The following is a 13045-nucleotide window of genomic DNA, read 5'->3' as shown; positions in this document are numbered from 1 at the left end:
ACTGGTCTCTCCACTGTAGCATATAATTATTACTCCTACACCACATTATTTAGTAGTATGGAGGAATGTTCTTATTTTGTTTAGTTTGTATGTTTAGTTTGCTCTTTGTATGGTTTATCAAAAAACAGTTTGCAAATGCATCATGAAAAGTCACACATTTTGGGTGAGTTAGTGGTGAGACATTGGCTGCTCATTTCACAGTATTAAAGTTGCAGAAGTAGTATGGTCTTCCAAACAGCCTGGAGATAGTGCTCAATATGACAAGAAAAGGATTGAGAACTTGTGTACCAGATTTAGTATCTTAGTGTATCTTACAACATTGAAACTGTCAATAACTTCCTAGAAAAAATGTATTTCTTTAATAAAATGGCAGAGTTAAGAAGACTGCATATGTCTTAGTGCCACAAGGTAGATTTCGAAAATCCACTGAAGGAATGTAGTTGCTCAGCTCTCCAATGTTGTTGACAGCATACACCTCTTTGAAAAATCGCCCTTTGTGCTTTGCAAATGTTAGAGTTCTCCAGCTCCGTAATCTCCCAGAGTGTATTGTTATTGCATTTTTGACAGCTGGTTCACATACCAATAGTGATGTAACCCAGCTGACCTTATACCCTCTGCAGGTCATGCATGATTCTTGTATTCACAGTTTAATAAAACCAGAAAACAAGACTTTTAGAGAATTACGGGTTGCAGCAGCTCTAAATTGATTCAATGATATAATGGAAACAGCAAAGTATATATCTGTGTCAAATTCCATTTTTTTAATGATAGTAAACAACCATGTGGATTTTGATTCCTTCTCATAAGAAAATATCTAGGCAGTCACAATGGATGTAGCAGGTAGAAAGTGAGTCTTTTTCATTTCAACACTTGGTCACTTAATTTTACATTATTTAAAACACATGATTTTGTCATTTTTTTCCTTCCCCTCTCCTAAAACCCAGTAATTCTCCAAGTCTAAGAATTACTGAACAGAATTGCTTTTGCTGCTGTTAAGTAATTCCACAGTGATCAAGAATTTCCTTAGACAGTCCTCTTTTTTTTTTTTTTTTTCTTTTTTCTTTTTTCTGTTTTAATCTTGGTGCTCTGTTTTCTTTTGTCTGTTTCTCAAAATTTCCCCTGTGTTAATTAGGTTCTTAGAGTGTTTGTTCAAAGGATTATGTGAGGTAATCAAGTCCAAATTTGCCACCTTGCTTTGCTCTAAGTAAAAAAGAGAAATGTAAGATTGTGTTAACAGAGAGTTTCAGCTCTGCCTTTGTGCATTATGAAATATCACAGGAGGCTACAACTACTCTAGACTAGATTTTGACTCTGTTGTGGATTGTATGCAAGTGCCTTGTCCCTCTCAGCTGCCCCTTTTCGTACTTTAGGAAACGTTATATCTTTCTTCTGGCTCCAAAATGTTTGCTCTTACATCTCTCTGCCATGTGACCATTTTTTACTCACACACTTCAGTTCCTGGGATGAGAAAAGATGTTAAACATCCCAGTAGCACTGCCTGAGTCTGTGAAACAGCCTTTGCCTTTCATTGCCCCGACTGTCAGAGTGGAAGGCAAGTTGGTAGGCACAGGAGAACGGTGACAAAGTAAAGAAAAAGGAGAGGAGCAAGAGCCACCAGACAGCATTTGACAGCTCAGTGAATTGCACTGACACAGGGTGCCAATATCTTTATTACTGAAAAACTTCTATGTGGAACTGATATACTTGGACTGTCAGTGCAGGAGAGTAGTTCAAATGCTGAAATAATTCAGCAGACTCTGCCCATTTTATTTTTCATCAGCTATCTAGTTGTGAGGGTGTAAATATTGTAACCCCAAAGGGACTTTAGGGATCGTTAGTTGCATAGAAGGCTAAAGACGTGAATGACGCTTGGCTGAAAGCCTGCAACTGATTGGTAGCCACAAAAGTGGTTTTGAACTACAGAAAAGGGGTGAGATCACCATCATTAGGAAGAAAAAGAAAGATGGAAACAAGATAATTTTATTTTTTTTTTCCACAGGGAATTCAAAGTTATGTACCTTTGCCTTCAGCCTCTGTTTCTTGAGAAAAGTTTTAAAAGGTAATGGAAAGAAAATGACAATGTCCACAATAAAATTAAAAAACTCCAAAGACTAGAAATAAAGAAACAGCAATGAGTAACACAGTGAAACTTTGCTAATCTTCAGTTAATTTTTTCTTATGTTCCTATTAGTAAAGCCCCAAAGACATTTTTTTCAGCAGTATTTATTTCACTGAACTTATAAAGAAAGTATAAATGACAGCATAGGAGAGAAAATAGCTAGTAGTTGACTTCTAGAAATAATTTCCGGTCACAACACAGTCACTTTATGAACTGTTTAAAAAAATAACCTTTTACCAAAATCACAGTATATAAAATACTTGTCTGTGTGTTGAAAAACCCTCACTTTACGTTTCATTCTGTAGGGTAAGCTACTTAAGTCCAGCTTTAACTTTCAGAACATGACAAACAGCTGTCTTTTTTTGGTGGGGAACATTCTAAAGCATTAAAAAAAAAAAAAAAAAAAGGGAAAAAAAACACTTATTTGACTTGATGAAACAACACAAACGATGGAATAGTTGAGCAAATGAATTTTCTTTGAGGCTCTTTAAGGGTTTTCTTTATTAGTTTGCCCTATCTACAGCTTCATTCACTGAAAGCCCTCTCCTCTCCTCTCCTCTCCTCTCCTCTCCTCTCCTCTCCTCTCCTCTCCTCTCCTCTCCTCTCCTCTCCTCTCCTCTCCTCTCCTCTCCTCTCCTCTCCTCTCCTCTCCTCTCCTCTCCTCTCCTCTCCTCTCCTCTCCTCTCCTCTCCTCTCCTCTCCTCTCCTCTCCTCTCCTCTCCTCTCCTCTCCTCTCCTCTCCTCTCCTCTCCTCTCCTCTCCTCTCCTCTCCTCTCCTCTCCTCTCCTCTCCTCTCCTCTCCTCTCCTCTCCTCTCCTCTCCTCTCCTCTCCTCTCCTCTCCTCTCCTCTCCTCTCCTCTCCTCTCCTCTCCTCTCCTCTCCTCTCCTCTCCTCTCCTCTCCTCTCCTCTCCTCTCCTCTCCTCTCCTCTCCTCTCCTCTCCTCTCCTCTCCTCTCCTCTCCTCTCCTCTCCTCTCCTCTCCTCTCCTCTCCTCTCCTCTCCTCTCCTCTCCTCTCCTCTCCTCTCCTCTCCTCTCCTCTCCTCTCCTCTCCTCTCCTCTCCTCTCCTCTCCTCTCCTCTCCTCTCCTCTCCTCTCCTCTCCTCTCCTCTCCTCTCCTCTCCTCTCCTCTCCTCTCCTCTCCTCTCCTCTCCTCTCCTCTCCTCTCCTCTCCTCTCCTCTCCTCTCCTCTCCTCTCCTCTCCTCTCCTCTCCTCTCCTCTCCTCTCCTCTCCTCTCCTCTCCTCTCCTCTCCTCTCCTCTCCTCTCCTCTCCTCTCCTCTCCTCTCCTCTCCTCTCCTCTCCTCTCCTCTCCTCTCCTCTCCTCTCCTCTCCTCTCCTCTCCTCTCCTCTCCTCTCCTCTCCTCTCCTCTCCTCTCCTCTCCTCTCCTCTCCTCTCCTCTCCTCTCCTCTCCTCTCCTCTCCTCTCCTCTCCTCTCCTCTCCTCTCCTCTCCTCTCCTCTCCTCTCCTCTCCTCTCCTCTCCTCTCCTCTCCTCTCCTCTCCTCTCCTCTCCACAAAATTTAAAAGACACAGGGCAGCACAGATGAATCTTAGAGATCAGTTAACTCCCCAAAGTCAGGTTGTGTTTTGCCCACTCTGCTTAGATGATCATGGTACTGGGAAAGCAGTGAATGCAGGGCATATAAGTAGTGGAGGGAATTCCAGCTTGACTGCTTGCATGTCTTTCCTCCAGCCATGTCAAATCATCTCTGACCTGCTCAAAGGGGTCTGGAAAGCCAAGGGCAGAAAGTATCTGCTGCCACCTTCTCAGGTTAGAGGAGGGTATATGTAAGATATCCTGCCTGGAATTTGTATCAGACTTTTTTGTGTCTTTGCCCTTTGTGTGACACTGGTGACATGATTGATCCTCAGGGCCATGTGCATGGGGTTGTTTCAGTGGCTGGCAGTAGGCAAACATTCAGAGCAATTTAAAAAAAACTTTAGGATAGATGAGAATCAGGTTAATGACAGCTAAATCACCTATCAGGTTAATTCCTCCAATTAACCTTCCTGCAGAGATGTGTTCTTTGCAAACCCCGCCTACAAAAATGCACTTCAAAGAGATGTCTACACAGCCTTCACCTGTGCAAAACTACCTGCCTAAGCTTTATAAAGCTGTCAAGCCAAGGAGAATCACACCAGTGAGCTGGGTTGTCAGAACTTGCAAACCTCAGTCCTTTCTGAGTGTTTGTATGCTGGAGAAAGGAAACCTTGCAATAAATTGCATCATTGCTTTAGATGACTGTTGGCACAGGTTTTCCCTGAAGCCTTTCTCAAACATAACATGTAATAAAATAGCAGGGATAAGTGTTTCATTGCCTTGAAGCCAGCTCACAACAGTGTCTCAGTCCAGTAACAAAAAAAAAAATAGTCTTTTGAACCTAACTGTACTTTTGTCTTATACTGAAGAAGCCAAGTTTAATGACATGCAATGCAATTAATACTGAGTGACAGGTAAAGGAAAAGCCTGTAAAACAAGGGGAAGGCCACACTAAGAGAGCAAAAATTTACTATCTTTAGGAGTTGTCTTTGTCAAAAACAAACAAACAAATAAACATAAGCAAATTAATATGGCTGGTGGGACTTCTGATGCTCTTGTATAATAAAATTTTGTTAAGTTCAGAACTTCCACTGTCATCACCTGCAGTGAAGAGATTGATTTACATCCAGTGAATGCACTAGCAACCTAATAATAACAATATGTTTTCCAAATAGGTTGCTCTGTAAAACCTGGCTTTATTATAAGTACTGCTTGTTGGACCTACTTGCATCTTGAATCATGGGATCACAGGCTGGAATCTCATAAATCACATCGTATTGCTGATTTTATACGTATATTGTGATTGTAATTTATGTTTCAGTTTGTATTTATTCCCCCACATGACACTATTCTTCAGGTTAAAAATGATTTATAATTTTTCTCCAGTGTGATTTTGAACTTAATAAAGATTGTCTGACTACAAAGTGAATTATTAGTAAACCATACAGCTCAGGTCTCATGGCCAAGGCAGTGGCAGGGTGCCCCTGAGGAAGTTCAATCCATGGGGAATTGCCTCCCCCAGAGGTGCAGGACACAGACATTTGGGCTTGTCCTCTAAGTCAAAGTGGTGTCCACCCCAGACTTGCTCCCACAAACGTCTCAGTCCACCTGTCATCTTAATTTCTGATGGGATTCTCATCAAACTTTTTATAACTCCTTATAGAAATCCTTCACCAACTGGTAGTGTGGAGCTTCTGGACCCATTTTGAAAAAGGGTAGAAAGGAAGACCCAGGGAACTACAGACTGGAGAGCCTCACCTCTGTGCCTGGCAAGATCATGGAACAAATCCTCCTGGAGGCAATATTAAGGCACATGCAGGACAAGGAGGTGATTTGGGACAGCCAGCATGAGTTCACCAAAGGTAAATTGTGCCTGAACAATCTGGTGGCCTTATATGATGGAGTAACTGCATCAGTTGACAAGGGAAGATGATGTCATCTACTTGGACTTCTGTAAGGCCTTTGACACAGTCCCACATGACATCCTAATCTCTAAATTGGTAAGATACAGATTTGAAGGGTGGTCCATCCAGTGGATAAGGAATTGTCTCAATAGTCACACTCAGAGAGTAATGGTCAATGGTTCTATGTCCAGGTGAAGACTGGGGATGAGCAGTGTCCATCAGGGATCCGTCTTGGGACTGGTGTTTTTCAATATCTTCATCAATGACATAGACGATGGGATTGAGTGCACCCTCAGCAAGTTTGTGGATGACACCAAGCTGAGTGGTGCAGTTGATACCAAAGAACCAAAGAAGGAAGAGATGCCATCCAAAGGGACCTGAACAGGCTAGAGAAGTGGGCCCATGTGAACCACATGAGGTTCAACAAGTCCAAGTGCAAGGTGCTGCACCTAGGTTGGGGCAATCCCAGACAGGAGTACAGACTGGGAGAAGAACTCATTGAGAGCAGCCCTGAAGAGAAAATCTTGGGGGTTCTGGTAGATGAAAAGTTCAACATGAGTCAGAAGTATGCACGTGAAGCCCAGATGGCCAGCTGCATCCTGGGCTGCATCAACAGAGGGGTGGCCAACAGGTCGAGGGAGGGGATTGTCCGCTTCTGCTCTGCCCTTGTGAGGCCCCACCTGGAGTTCTGCGTCCAAGTTTGGGGCCCCCAGCACAAAAAAGATGTGCACCTGCTAGAACAAGTCTAGAGGAGGACCACAAAGGTGATCAAGGGGCTGAAGCACCTCTCCTATGAAGAAAGACTGAGAGAGTTGGCAAAGTTCAGCCTGCAGAAGAGAAGGCTCCAAGGGACACCGCATTGCAGCCTTTCAATACTTAAGGAGTCTTATAAAAACGACTTTTTGCTCAGTTAGATAATGATAGGAAAAGAGGAAATGGTCTTAAACTAAAAGGGGATAGATTTAGACTAGACATTAGGATGAAATTCTTCACTGAAAAAAGGGTAGTGAGGCACTGGCACGGGTTGCCAGAAGTTGTGGATGCCCCGTGCCTGGAGGTATTCAAGGCCCGGCTGGATGGGGCTTTGGGCTACCTGGCCTGGTGGGAGGTGTCCCTGTCCATGGCAGGGAGATTGGAATTAGATGATCTTTAAGGTCCCTTCCAACCTTAGCTTTTCTATAATTCTCTGATTCTATGACCTCTTTTACTGCTGCTGGTGTTGAAGGAAATTGAGAACCTGGGACAATGATAAGGATTCTTCTTGTTAATTCAATCCATTTAAAAATATTGAAAAGTATTAAAGTAGGCCTTCCAATGACATATTGTTCACTTAAGTTGTGATCTTTTTCACATACCCCTTTCCTGTGTTATCTCTTTTTCAACTTTCCCTGTTTTTTGTCATTCATGTCTGGATTATTTTATTTGTTCCGTGTGGTGTCTTGAGTTTGCTTACTTAATGTGTTAAACATCTTTATTTCTTTTCTTTTTTTTTTTTTCTCTTTTCTTTTTTTTTTTTTTTTAATACAGAAATACTATGGCACAATAATTCGAAGATATGATTTACTATTCTCTATGCATAATTCAGAGCAATGTTATTTTAAATCTTGAGTATTTGCAATTATTTTATATTGTTTTACAATACAAATATAATATCTGAGCTGGAACTTTAGACCTATCAATCTTCTTACATATTAATCTTTATATGAGATTGCATCTAATGTCTCAGACCTTTCTTTTATTTTAAATTACCTGGAGAAATACTCATTAATACCAGTTATCCAGTGGGCCATTTTTTTTTCAGTTGTACCCATAGAGCAAATCCATTGATTTCAGAAAAGTTAATCTAGATTTATATAATAATTATTGAGAGCATTGCAATTTGTCCCCATAAGCTTCAGTGGTGAGTGATTTCAATCTTTATAATCTGAAGTTTTTTTAGCCATTATTAAGACTCCAGTTTTCTTTTTATAAAGCTGAAGTTATTTAATATGGAAATATTTCTTCATAGAAATACCACACTGTAAATTTGCATTCCATTGAGGATTAATTCCTAAAACTATGCATATTCTGTCTGTAACCTCTGCTTAGATTTGTTTTATTCTCTTGGATTCATAACTTTTATTTTGACACAATTATCTGTATAGAATAGAGAGCCTAAGACTGCTGAACCAGAATAAAGAATAGCAAGCTTCTAAGTTGTTCAGTGCAGAAACTGAGGCTGAGCCTCTTGGAATAAAGAACCTAAATTAATCTTATGCTTGCTTTTTGACTTTTTATGCTACACTGATCATGTCATGAAGCAGGAGGTTTACCTGAATTCCAAAAGTGTGAGAGGATCAAGGGTACATAATACTAACTCTTTTGAAAGACATGAATCTGTCTTTGGCCAAAATATCCATATGAGTTCTGTTAAGATGTCTAGTATGTAGTTCATCACCAGAGACAAACATGAGCATTTCATTGCACAGTTTTTATCCAACAATAGTCCCATGATGGCTGCCTAATGTAAATGATCACCATCATTGTGCTTAACAAAACGTACATCATAACAGTCTCATCGGTAAGCTCTGAAGTTAATTAAAAACGTTTCCTGTTGACTTCACTCAGCTATCAGGCCTTAATATGAAAATTAAATCATCATAATCTCAAACTAGAAGCACTGTGTAGCTCCAGCCACATGTTTGCTCAGGAAATGTAGCTGTCTACTATTGGTCCCCACTTCTCATTTCCTGTTCATGTCTATTAAAAGAAAAACATTTAGCCAATAATGCAGTGCTACTCAGTCAGCATGTCCATTGTTTCAGCTCTAGTGGCATGTGCTAAGCCTCTGAGGGAAACTGAAAGTCAGTACATGTGAAATTTCTTATCTGCCAAGATGCAATTGGTCAGACTTAGACTTCATTCATGTAAATAGGACTAACATTAACTGCTGATTTAAACCACCTGAGGATTATAACTCCAGTACTCTTCCATTGTGGGACACAGCCATCTGCATTAGAAGTTGCATGAACTATTTTATTTTTTTTGCTTGTGTATCTTCTCTGAAATATATACTGCAGGTAGAATTTGCTTTGTGAAGTACTGCCAGGATGAATGAACCTTTATAAAGAAAACACATTGCCTGTGTCCTTTATGCAAAGACATAGCTGAAGAGAACAGGGAGACTGCTTTTCACACCCTACGCAAACTGCATGACCCTCTGATGCATCAAGAGTCTTCCTGCACTCCCACATGTAAGGTAATTCTTTTACACAAATCTATGTCAAATATGTACTAGAGATAATAGCAGTAATTCTTCACACTTTCCCAGAAGACTGTTCTTGCTCTTTACTCCATTTTGCCAAGGTACATACTGAGAACTGCTAATTCCTCTTGGCTTTTGAGGAGTTCACCTCAGCTTGAAGCAGAAACCTCACTTTTGAAGAAGGAACTCTGATTTGTTTTTCATCAACATTTGGAAAAAATAGTTAAGCAAGCCAATGCTGAATTCAGCAAGCTACTATGGGAAGAAGAGACATGCAAGACAGTAGAAGTACTTGAGCAAATCATAGTTAAAAAGTGTGAGCTCACAGCCTGGTCCAAAGTAGCATGAAAGGTAGCACAGTTTAAGAGTTATAGCACTCTCATTCTACTTGTGTTGAACCATGCTCACTCTAATAGGTAAAAGGAGTGTATTTGTAATATTCTGTTTAATAAACGATAATCAGATGGAAAGATGAGGGAACAGAGAACTACAATAATTTACTTTTGGGATGGTATAAATGGAAGCTGAAAAACTTGCACAGAAAAAAAGCAAAAGGTGAGAATCTGTGAAAGTGACCATAGAGGGAAAATGAAAATGAAGAGAAAAGATGCTATTCACAGCAGTGAATTGCTGCAGGTGGAGCTGACCTGAAATGTTAGCCTGTGAGCTATGTGGACTTTGGCCTCAAGAAATAATCCACTGCAGCTGCAATCAAGACTTACAAAGCTACTGCAAGGTGAACAATGCAGCGCAGTTTCACATTAGGAAATGTCAGCTCTTCAGTACAAGCCTAATGGCTGATCTGATTAGTTCACATTACCTTTTTGGTTATGATCTAACAAGTACAGGTCTCCCATTTGGGGCAGGATCAAAGACATTTCAACTTTAAACTGGGAAAGCGGTACCAAAAAATAAACCCGAATAGTCATTATGCTGAAATTGTTTCCTAATTCAAGGTCTAAAATCTTATAATTTCCATAAGTTGCCAATATTTGTATATTTTATGGATATTTCATTATGTTGAGCTTGATATCTATAATAATATTTGTTCATTTCTTTATTGAAGCACTTGTAACAATTCCAGTACAACTAAAAGTAGAGAGGCTTGCTTGCTCTTGAATCAAATTTCCACAGCTTTCAGAGGTATAGATATAAATGTAAGCCTTTCAAAGAATTAGACAAAATCATTCTGTGTTCCTGGTCCTAGACTTTGCATTTGGATGTAGATCCTCTGACAAAGTTGAAGAAACATACCAGAAAACACTTTTTTTTTTTTTTTTTTTTTTTTTTTTGATCTATTCTGCAGATATACTGGTGGGAGCTTCAACACCTTGCTGGAATAATTTGGGCCTTAAAAGTGTCCATAGATATTTAGGAAGATGGACACATTACTTCCTGATGGAGACTCCAGCACTATTACCCATGATGCTTTCTGAGGTAAGTGTGCTCAGAAGTGGCAAGGAGGTAAATCAGGCATGAAGTTTTTATAATCTGTGAAAATACTAGAAACTATATATAAATCTGAAAATATGTGTCTTTTTTGTTCTTATAGTGTCATCCAGTGAAATACATATCTGTTATTACTGAGTACTTAACACAACCATTTCAATTTACTGTTAGGTGGATAAAATCAAAGCATTGTTCAGGAAAACAGCATATTTCTACCCTAACCTCTTCTCCAGCCCTGTCTCTCTCTCCCCAGAGTACCTTTCAGAGAATCATAGGACATTTGGGACTACAAAAACATCCTACTAAGTTATACATGTTTCTTGAAGATCTCCAGGGATGGTGACTACTTCCCTGAGCAGCCTATTCCAATGCCACACAACCCTTTTAGTGAAGAAATTTCTCCTAATATCCAACCTAAACCTCCCCTGGTACAATGTGAGGCCATTTCCTCTCATCACTTGGTGCTTTGAAGAAGAGCCCAATCACCACATCACTATATCCTCTTTCAAGGTCATTGTAAAGTATGATAAGGTCTCCCCTGAGCCTTCTCTTCTCCAAGCTAAGCAACCCCAACTCTCTCAGCCACTCCTCATAAGTCATGTTCTCTAGACCTTTCACCAGCTTCATTGCCCTTCTCTGGACATGCTCAAGCACCTTGATGTCCTTCTTGTAACGAGGGGCCCAAAACTGAACACAGTACTTGAAGGGTGGCCTCACCAGAGACAAGTACAGATGAACAATTACTTCCCTAGTCCTGCTGGCCATGGAATTTCTGATATAAGTCAGGATGCCATTGGCTTTCTTGGCCAATTGAACACATTGCTGGCTCATATTCAGATGGCTATTGACAATTTCCCCCAGGTCCCTTTCCACCACTTTCTCTTTTTCAGCTTTCTAGCCACTCTTCCCCCAGCCTTAGCATTGCATGGGGTTGTTGTGCCCCAGGTGCAGGACCTGGCACTTAGCGTTGTTGAACCTCATACAGTTGGCCTCAGCCCATCAGTCCAGACTATACAGGTTCCTTTGCAGAGCCCTTCTACACTCAGGCAGACCAACATGCACACATAACTTGGTGTTGTCTGCAAACTTACTGAGGATGCACTTGATCCCCTCATCCGGATGATTGATAAATATACGGAAGAAAAGTGTTCCCAGTACTGAGCCCCATGGGGACACCGCTGGCCTCCAGCTGGATTTAACTCCATTCACCACAACTCTTTGGGCTCAGCAACCCAACCATTTTTTAATCCAACAAAACATAAACCTGTCCAAGCCTTGATCATCCAGCTTCTTCAGCAGAATGCTGTGGGAAACAGTGTTAAAAGCGTTTCTGAAGTCTAGGTAGACCACACCCACAGCCTTTCCTTCATCCACTGAGTGTGTCACAGTGTTGCAGAAGGAGATCAGGTTTGTCATGTAGGACCTGCCTTAAACCCATGCTGACCGGGTCTGATCACCTGGTTGTCCTGTAAGTGTTGCATCATGACACTCAGGATAATCTGCTCCATGAGCTTCCCCACTTTCCAACTGTCTAGACAGATTATGGTAAACCACATAAAAACAGATGAAAATGAGTGAAAAACAAACAAACATAATTTAAAACCAAAAAAAAATTGTTTAATGATCCCTCCTTACCTTCCACAAAAGGAGTTGCCTTCTCACCTGAGCCTCTATGCTTCATGAGCAAAACTCATCAAGAAAGGAGTGACATAGAAGAATTGTGTGATTGCCATGTGAACAGGAATGCTGTGTGCTTATCACTCTCTGGCTTTCCATGGGACTCAGTGCCTTTTTTTTTTTTTTTTTTTGTGCTGGAAAAAACACACTAGGTGGACACTGGCTGAAAAGAAAAGAAAAAATCCTTTTTTTTAAAAAAAGTAAAAGCAACATGAAGGAAAGAGTTAAGAAAAGGTAATTGACATAGTTTGGTGCAGAGAAGCAGAGGAGTATTGGAAAGGGTCTGTTGAAAGTTGTTTCGTCTGTGAGCAGAGATTTTGGGCAAATTGCACCAATCTTTGCAGCTTTAGGAATACATGTGTGTTGTGGCATTACCATTTGTGACGTCCTGTAGGAAAATATGCTAAGAAGATAAATCAAACTTATTGTACCTTTTGGTGTTCTTCAATTCTACCTGTTTTAGGACTTCTTGTCCTGACCCTGAGTATGAGCTCCCCCAACCTGGGCAAACCTGAGCAGTGATGGACTGTGATGGACAGTGATTAACGACCTTGGATCTTGTAAGTTCAATTCAGAGTCAGAGGAGAGTAGTCCAATGCATCATCTATCTGTGTTTCTAAATTAATACGGCTTCTTTGTGAGATCTCACTGTAGGGACTTCATCAGCTGAGATAAGCATGGAAATGTCATACCGTAATCTACTTGTGGCCTAGTCTATCAATGAACTCTTTTATCAGGAGTGACATCTTACTTAATGTTCCATATCCAGTGCTTAATCTAAAATGCTAGATCTGAGAGCTAACCCCAGGGCTTGGAAGAGGTTTCTTCTCTGAGAGCACGACCTGATCTAAGTAAATACCAACACCACAGCTCAAAGATGCAGTGAAGGTGAGTACTTTATTTTTCTATACCTAGTAGGCTGTAATTTTTGAAATGTGTTGTGGATCTACACCTACATCTACCACATTAGAAAAGGAATGCTCAAAAAAAAGGTAAAAAAAAAAAAAAAAGTAAGAAAAAGATTCTAAGCATTTGCAGCTGAAAGCCATACCATAGGAAAGCTATTTGGCAAAAAGGTTTTCCTTGGCTATTTTAGGTATGATATAGATTTTC

At 40.6% G+C, this 13045-nt stretch overlaps 1 long non-coding RNA gene across 1 annotated transcript; it reads left to right on the top strand.

The window, feature by feature from the left end:
- Positions 1-8318: 8318 nt before the first annotated feature.
- Positions 8319-12493, top strand: LOC140002194 (uncharacterized). The gene is made up of 3 exons (XR_011808370.1): positions 8319-8800; positions 10113-10243; positions 12396-12493. It is a non-coding gene; the product is annotated as an uncharacterized lncRNA (long non-coding RNA).
- The last annotated feature ends 552 nt before the right edge of the window (positions 12494-13045 follow it).

The sequence above is a fragment of the Anas platyrhynchos genome, chromosome 3 (assembly GCF_047663525.1).
Source record: "Anas platyrhynchos isolate ZD024472 breed Pekin duck chromosome 3, IASCAAS_PekinDuck_T2T, whole genome shotgun sequence".
In the NCBI taxonomy this organism is placed as follows: Eukaryota; Metazoa; Chordata; class Aves; order Anseriformes; family Anatidae; genus Anas; species Anas platyrhynchos.
Note: the sequence above shows the minus strand (reverse complement) of the source record. Positions and strands in the feature narration are given on the sequence as shown.